Source organism: Lactuca serriola, chromosome 5, assembly GCF_051521515.1.
Source record: "Lactuca serriola cultivar US96UC23 chromosome 5, Lser_US96UC23_V15, whole genome shotgun sequence".
Lineage (NCBI taxonomy): Eukaryota > Viridiplantae > Streptophyta > Magnoliopsida > Asterales > Asteraceae > Lactuca > Lactuca serriola.
The window spans coordinates 106,945,214-106,954,661 of NC_136412.1; positions in this window are offsets into that span (position 1 = coordinate 106,945,214).

Genomic DNA, 9,448 nt, shown 5'->3' on the forward strand with positions numbered 1-9,448 from the left:
GAGGTAGATGAGTCGACACTAGTAATCACTTAGATACCAATGGCGAGCATTCCCGATTTGACTCACGATGAGACACGGAGGTTTAACCTATTATTACTAATATGTGAAACCTTCTTTCTGCGCTATGATTTAGCTCTAGGTGGTTTCCACCTTGAGCTTAAAACTTAACGTAGGATATCCCTTTGACCTCTATAAAAGGCCGCAAAACTATATTGACACCATAAAACGTTTCACAAACAATTTTTTTTATTGTCCTTTATCATTGGGAAAAAGACATCGGTACTCGCCTTATACTCGCCTTAGTATTTAGATACGATCAGCTACACTAATCTACCTATTCCTTACTTCTTAATCTTTGATTGAAAAGTTATTTCCTTTCATCAGTTTTATTTATCATCGATAAAATACTTTATAACCACTTCATAAAACTTACAAGACCTTTCCTAATAATGTAAGTCATATTCTCGCTAAAAACAACCAACTTTACTTTTGACAACTTGCTTTAACTTGACACTTTGTTTCAAAACTCAATTTAACCAATATTGGTTTTAACCTTGCTATTTCAATTTCATTTCAAATCTATTTCAATGGATAGATGTGCTTTTAAGGGCATATAAACCATTTTAAAACTTGCTTATGATTTTGGCACGTTTTTGAAAAACTTAGAAACATTTTCTTTTATAAAAGTGTTTAGACTCTATGCTATAAAACTTAAACATATGACATTGAAGTTCATATTACGTGTAAAAGCTTCATCGTGTCTTTCAAACCACTTTTGTTTTGGTTTACCACTTTCTCATTTAGGCATTATATTTTACTTAAATGTGTTTTCTTGAAACCCGACATGATATTTTTACAACTTTCTACTCCAAACGTGTTTACAAGACATCACTAATGCCTACATTTGAAAACACAGCTTATTTGTATATTTTATTACAAATTAGTTATATGATTTATAAAGTTTCTAGATTTTATCGCACTGCAAACCATAGTGTTCACTTTTAAATTTCCAGTGATACACTCTCAACAATTTATAATTACTCTTCTATATATATATATATATATATATATATATATATATATATATATATATATATATAGATTCTTTACGTTGTCAATTTTAAAAATTGTTGGACTCCAGTCTAAAAAGGTCTAAACTGTCAGATTTTTAATTACCAGTTGTAGTGCTTCTTCTTTTTCACAAATGGAGTTTAACTTAATAGACCACTCATTATTTTTAGCATACACTTTAAAACTTCCACATGTCTATTTAATCACCAACATACGTCAACAACTGAAGACTGAAATATATCTCAACCTGGTTTTAAATCTACCTCTATGTATTGTTCTTAAAATTTTAACAATAACAATCATTGCTGCTACCTTCCTTTTCTTACCCCCGAACTTGATTTCTTCTTCTCCTTCTAATATGAGATCTCGCAAACTCATAATAATAACATAAAACATTGTCTAACTTTGTTTCTGTCTATTTTGCTTCTATTGTGTGACATCCCCATTTTCACGGCCAGAAAAGACCGATTTTTTTTATGCTTTGTTTGAAAATCAGAGTAACATTTTAAATAAAAGTGTTGCGGAATTTTTCCCAAAACAATATATGATAAAGATTTATCAAAAGCATTTCCATATAAATGTATTTCATTAAAAATACTCGGGATGTCATATTCGATACAGATCATAAGCATAAACAATACAACATAGGCCTTACTACATTATTCCATATTTACAGGCCTAAAATCCCTTAATCTCTCATCCCAAGACATCACATCTATGCTCATGCGCCACTACCTGTAATACAAGAAACTGAGTGGGTTAGGCTTGGGAGCCTAGTGATCACATAGGGTTTTCAATCCACCATAAATAAGTTTATTAATTTCATCAATCTACAATAACCCGATTACCCATTCTTGTTATCCTCTCATTACATCCCTAAACACCTATCATAAGCGACCTGGCCTAAGGATCATCATCGGGATGGATATTACTGCTAAGGGGATTCCTCAGCAATAAATGTCCTTAAGGCACCATGTGGGGGATGGAGTACACCTGGTGAGCATACAGTTCAAATAAACACCTATAGGTTGTGAGCCTGCTAGCATTCCACGGGACTGTCCAGAATAGTCTGTGGTTGTCATCTATACTCCGCTAGATGACTAGATCATCAATAACATCTATAACGAGGCCTTTCATTATTTTATTTTGTCACACAACAACTATTACATCTACCCATGTTTTACCCAACACATTTTGTAGATATAAAATACATATATAGTTTAAATCATTTAAAACATGTATAAAATCGTTCATCCAGCATAGATAGCAAGTATACAGATAATATGCACACACACAACACGTAATTTATATAAAATACTTCATATCTATGTGTAAGCTGAAAGTAACTATGCACTCACCTGATTAGGTGGTGACTCTGCATTTGCACATCGCTTCGTTATCTCAAAATAGTTTTCCCTTCGACAAAACCTAGTATTAGTACCACTAGGGTTTAGTCTAACGTTATCCGCGACTAATTTATAGTCTAACCATTATTATTATTATATAAACGTTAAACAACACTCTATATAACTAATAATAATAGCTCAAATAATTATTTTAAGGAACTAATAACATTACTATAATTACTTAAAAGCGATATTAAAAATTTCATAGGTGTAGCTCACTTACAGCAGATTTTAAAGAAAACCAGGCTTCGCTTGGAGCAGTGTTTTGAAACCGAAAGACCCATTTTCTCGGGACTCCGGGAGCCTTGGGGCTTCCTTTGGGATCTAGGGGTTTTTCCTAGGGTTTTGGGGGGCTAAAATGGGTTAGAGAGAGAAAGTAGTTAGAGAAAGAATGAGTTTTGGTGTGATTTCCTCGGCATCCTTCGCAGCTCTTTTATAGGCGCGACTCCTCAGACGAACGCTGGGCGTACCTTCGGATAGGGTCCAGCTTGTGTCCAACTGTCTCACACTTCGGAAAAGGATAAGGAGCGAAGGTATGCTGGGCGTACCAACCTTGGACGCGGGGCATAGGGCGAAGCGAGGTGACGTGGCGTTATCCGAACGGTGCTCTGCGATCAGCGATGGACGGCTGCGATGAGGCCATGTCATCCATCTCGCATCAGACTTCGTGATTTCGATTCCAAACTTCAAAAATTCATATCTTCCTCGTACGAGCTCCATTATTTACGTTCTATATATCCATGCGAAGGCGGGAACGTACTCTACAACTTTCGTTTAGACTCGGTCGGCTAATTTTGACTTTATTTTAAAAGTTATATTATTCAACAGGTCGGGACATGATTGGTCCGTTAAGTTCTCATAACTTCTTTAACCGACGTCCATTTTCGTCTGAATTTTTATCGTTACATTACATTAATGAGATCTTCGATTCTCGTTTAAGTTGTGTCGGCTAAAAACCACTCAATCTAATATTCGAACTTCGGGTTGTACACCGCTAAGCCGAAACTTCGAAAAATCAAAACCTCCTCATACGAAGTCAGATTTGGGCGTTGTTTTTATGGATGCTCTCGGTTTAACATATTCTATGACTTTTGTTTAGATCGCTAAGGCTAAAAGTCACTCTATCGTAAATTCACTATTTACGCTTCCCGGTGTCACGCCGGTTCCGTCATGAATCTTCGACGAGTCATAACTCCTTCGTTATAACTCGGATTTCGACGTTCATTATATACTCGGAATCCTTGTTTCGACCACTACAACTTTATGTAAAGATATTGGGCTTATCTCCCACTTTAATTTTGATGCTTATTTCTATTCTTTATTTATTACACATTTATAAATAATTAATAAGCACATAAATACACATAATTCACATAGTATTCAAGTGTTTCATCTTTATTATCCCAAAAAGAGTTACAATAGTTGACCTAGACTATTACATCGTCTAAAAATGCTTAGCCCCGAAGCTCGGGCGTTACAATTCTCTCCCCCTTAGGAGGATTCCGTCCCAGAATCATGCATCAGCAAACAGATGTGGGTAGCGACTCATCATGTCACTTTCTGTTTCCTAAGTGAGATTCGGCCCATTCGAATGTTTCTATCGGACTAGCACTAAGTCGACCATCTTGCGTCGTAGCTTCTTAGTCTTACGGTCGGTCAACAATTGCCTCAGGCTCTTCGATCAGCCTCTTATTCTCATCCATTCTTAACTCTGATATCGGGATTATGTCGGGAACTTCTCCCATGAACTTCCTCAAATAACACACATGGAAAGTGTTATGAATACCATCTACTTCTTCGGGTAATTCGAGTTTGTAAGCTTGGTTCCTAATCTTCTGAAGAACTTTAAACGGTCCAGTAAACCTTGGAATCAACTTTCCTCGTTTCACGAATCATGTAAGTCCCTTCCATGAGACTTTAAGCAAAACTGAATCCCCAACTTCGAAGGTCATCGGTCGTCTTTTCTTGTCAGCATAGCTCTTCTGACGATCCTGAGCTACAAACTTCCTTTCCCTAATCACTTTCAACTTCTCAGCAGTCTCATGGACTATCTCGGGGCCCATAAACTACTTCTCTCCAGTTTCAAGCCAACAAGACTGCGTGCGACACTTCTGTCCGTACAAAGCTTGGTAGGGCGCCATCTTGATGCTCAAGTGAAAACTAATGTTGTAGGAACATTTTACCAGACGTAAGTGCTCATCCCAGTTATATTGGAACTCAAGGGTATATGCTCTTAGCATATCTTCAAGCGTTTGAATCGTTCCTTCGCTCTGACCATCAGTCTGCGGATGGTAAGCTGTACTCAGACACAACTTCGTACCCAGTTCCTCTTGTAGACTCCTCCAAAACCTCGACGTGAAACGACTATCACGATCGGATACAATCGTTATAGGAACACCGTGAAGTTTTAGTATCTCCTTCACGTAAGCATTTGCGAGCTTATTCGTAGGCCACCTCTCGTTGACTGCTATGAAGTGTGCACTCTTAGTGAAACGATCCACGACTACACAAATCATGTCGTGACCGTTCTTCGTCTAGGGTAGTTTAGTCACAAAATCCATGGTGATGTCTTCCTATTTACCCACGAGTATAGGTAAAGGTTCTAAAGTCCCATACGGTTTCTAATGTTGTGCCTTAACTCTTACACATGTCACACACTCGGCCACATACTTCGCAACGTCGAGTTTCATCGTCGGCCACCAGTAGTAGGGTTTTAGGTCCCTATACATTTTAGTGATACCAGGATGGATTGAGTACATGGTCTTGTGCGCTTCTTCCATCAGAAGATCTCTTATTCCTCCCGTCTTAGGTACCCAAATCCGATCTTGGAATACCTTCAGTCCTCGACTGTTTGTACCGAACACTAACGTTTTTCCCAAATGTTCTTCTTTTCGGTCATTCTTCTCTAAAGTTTCTTCTTGAGCGTTCCTGATGCTTTCCACAATCGTCGAGACGACTTCAATTCTCAACGCTTTTGGCCTTTTCCTTTCAAGATTGACTTTCCGACTGAGAGCATCAGTGACAACATTTGCTTTACCAAGGTGGTAAAGTATCTCACAGTCGTAGTCCTTGAGTAATTCTAGCCAGTGTCGTTGCCTCATGTTCAATTCTTTCTGATTAAAGAGATACTGGAGACTTTTATGATCAGTGAAAAGTTTGCACTGCGTGCCATAGAGGTAATGTCTCCATATCTTTAAGGCAAAAACTATTCATGCCAACTCAAAATCGTGAGTGGGGTAGTTTTTTTCATGCTCCTTCAACTGTCGAGACGCATATGCTATCACCTTTTCTCTTTTAGTCAGAACACAACCCAACCCGACTCTAGATGTGTCATTGTATACCGCAAAGTCTTCAACTCCATCGGGTAGAGAATGAATCGGTGCTTCACATAACTTCTTCTTTAGCTTCTCGAATGCCTCATCGTGTTTCTCATTCCATGAATATGTAGCTCCTCAGTGGGTCAACGTTGTCAATAGAGCAGCTATCAAAGAAAAGCCTTGGATAAATCTTTGGTAATATCCAGCTAATCCAAGAAAGCCTCGAATCTCTGTGGGACTCTTTGGATGTTCCCACTTCATTACAACTTCGATTTTTGTCAGGTCAACCATTATTCCCTCCTGGTTAACAACATGACCCAAGAATTGGACTTCTCGGATCCAAAAATCACACTTGGAGAACTTTTCATAAAGCTTCTCCTTCTTCAGCACTTCTAGTACTTCTCGTAGATGCTTTCCATGCCCCTCTTGGCTTTTTGAGTAGATCAGAATGTCGTTGAACACTATCACGAATTTATCGAGGAATGGTTTACAAACCCTATTCATCAAATCCATGAATGCTGTTGGAGCATTGGTTAGTCCAGATGACATAACCAAGAACTCGTAGTGTCCATATCTCGTTCTAAATGCAGTCTTCTCAATATCCTGATCTCTCACTTTCAACTGATGATATCCTGACCAAAGATCGATCTTTGAGAAATAGCTCAAACCTTGCAGCTGATCGAATAGGTCATCAATCCTTGGCAATGGATACTTGTTCTTGACTGTTGCCTTGTTCAGCTCTCGGTAGTCTATACACATTCTCATGCTCACGTCCTTCTTCTTTACGAATAACACCAGAGCTCCCTAGGGTGATGAACTAGGTCGAATGAAACCGTTGTCCAACAGCTCCTGAAGTTGCGTCATAAGCTCCTTCATCTCCGTCGTTGCTAATCGGTAAGGTGCTTTTGCTATCGGTGTTGTACCTGGTAACAAGTCTATCCGAAACTCCACTTGTCTATCAGGTGGTAATCCGGGAAGATCTTTGAGAAAGACTTCCAGATAATCACATACGATCGGTATATTCTGCACCTCCTTCTTTTCCTTCTTAGAATCAATCACAAATGCCAAATATGATGCACATCCTTTGGATAAACATTTTCTGGCTTTCATCAGGGAGATGTTTCTAGAATTTACTCTGCGTTTATCCCCGTACACCATAAATGACTCCTATCCAGGGGGATTTACCGTAACTATCTTCTTTCGACATAATATCTCGGCATCGTTAGCGCTAAGCGAATCCATTCCTAAAACGATGTCAAAACAGTTCAAATCTATGGGCAACAACTCTTCATGGAATTCATTTCCATTTAGGTCGATGACTACGTTCCTAATACGATTACTAACAGGTACGAACTTGCCACTGGCAACTTCTATGATCAGGGCATTATCAAGTTTTTCTACAGGTAATGCTAGTTTCCCACCAAATTTACACGACACAAAGGAGTGGTTGGCTCCAGAATCAAATAGTATATTGGAAGGCAAACCATTTACAAGAAAGGTACCTGAAGCGATGTCTGCTGCCTCCTTCGCAACCTTGAGTGTCATCTGGAAGGCTCTCACCTTCGGCTTCGGTGGAATGTTGGGCCTTGCAGCGTCTTTCTTCTTCAGGAAATCCTTGGCGATGTGCCCTTCTTCACGGAACTCGTAGCACACCCTCTTGTTGATGGCGCACTCATTAGCATAGTGCCCCATTTCCCACACTTGTAGCAGGTTACTTCGTCGCTACATTTTCCCAAGTGCTTCTTCTTGCACTTCTCGCACCATTTCGATTCATTTCCTCCTCCCCCAAACTTCTTTGAACCGAACATGCTCTTCTTTTTGTTGGGTTTAGCGGACCCTTCAAATTTCCTCTTCTTGCCAACCTCAATCTTGCTGGCAGCTCTTCCCTTAATCATATCCTCCACATACTTGGCAACCCAGATAAATGCCTCCAGAGTATGTGCCTGACGCACTGGCACCGCGTACTCCCATGGGAGTCCCTTAGCATACTTTTCGATCTTTTTCAATTCATCCAGGACAAGACGCAAGGAAAACTCCAACTTTTCTATGAAGTTGTTCGTGTATTCATCGATTGACATGCTTCCCTTCTTCAGGGTCAGGAACTGGTTCTCTAGCTCGAGCAAGTTTTGAGCTGACCAGTACTTTTGTTTGAATTGCACTAGAAACTCTGCCCATGTCAGTTGCAGGGGCTCATTAGGGCTCAAAGCCTTCCCCAGGGTATTCCACCAACGCACATCACCTCCTCGAAACTGACGCACTGCAAAGGTGGTTTACAGCTTGCCTCTGCAACCGCACGTCATAAAAGCTAACTCCATTTCTGAGATCCAATCCATGACTCCGATCAGATCTTCCTTTCTAGTGAAAGTCAATGGCTTGCAAGTCAGAAAATCCTTGTACTTGCATCCGTTTCTCTCGACTACATCATCTTGGCCGTTTCTCCTATTAACTGGCAGATCATCTTGGCCCACTGATATACTATAGTTTCCTTCCTCCGATTGTTCGGGAATCGGCTCCTGTTGCACAACGGTCACGGTGGCTTCATCCCTATTCTCTTGCATCATCCGCCTCATTTCTTCCCTTTGTTCAGCTAACATAGCCCACATCATGGCTTGTACTCCAGCCATGGTGATTAGCTCAGGTGCAACATCTACTACGACTGGTATTTGTTGAATCACTGGGGGTTGATCTCGGTTCCCACTGGCATTCATGTTTCCGCTACGGGTTCTCTCCATTTTGATCTATACACCGAATAAGGTGAATTTAGATCTTTATTTAGGATAGACGTTAAATCATCCTTATGTCTCCAAAATGTTTACATGCTAGTTCTAATATCGCATTCGTACGTTTAGAATCCTAAACACATAAGGTTTCCAGATCCAGTTGGCAACAGAACATAGATCCAAATAAATAACAACATATAAGACAAAGCATTTAGCACATAAAAGCATTTTAGGCATAATTCCTAAAATAAGATAGTGCTCAAAGCTCACAATCATCGCTTAACATTCTAAGTTTAAGTCTAGAAATCCTACAAATTCCTAGTTTGCTTAAACTAATGCTCTGATACCAACTATGACATCCTCATTTTCACGGCTAGAAAAGACCGTTTTTGTTTATGCCTTGTTTGAAAATCAGAGTAACATTTTAAATAAAAGTGTTGCGGAATTTTTCCTAAAACAAAATATGATAAAGATTTATCAAAAGCATTTTCATAGAAATGTATTTCATTAAAAAGACTCGGGATGCCATGTGCGATACAGATCATAAGCATAAAAAAATACAATATAGGCCTTACTACATTATTCCGTATTTATAGGCCTAAAATCCTTTAATCTCTCATCCTAAGACATCACATCTATGCTCATGCGCCACTACCTATAATACAAGAAACTGAGTGGGTCAGGGTTGGGAGCCTAGTGAGCACATAGGGTTTTCAACCCACAATAAATAATTTTATTAATTTCATCAGTCAACAATAAACTGATTACCCATTCCCATTATCCTCTCATTACGTCCCTAAACACCTATCATAAGGGACCTAGCCTAAGGATCATCATCGGGATGGACACTACTGCTAAGGGGAATCTTCAGCAATAAACGTCCTTAAGGCAACCATATGGGGGATGGAGTACACCTGGTGAGCACACAATTCAA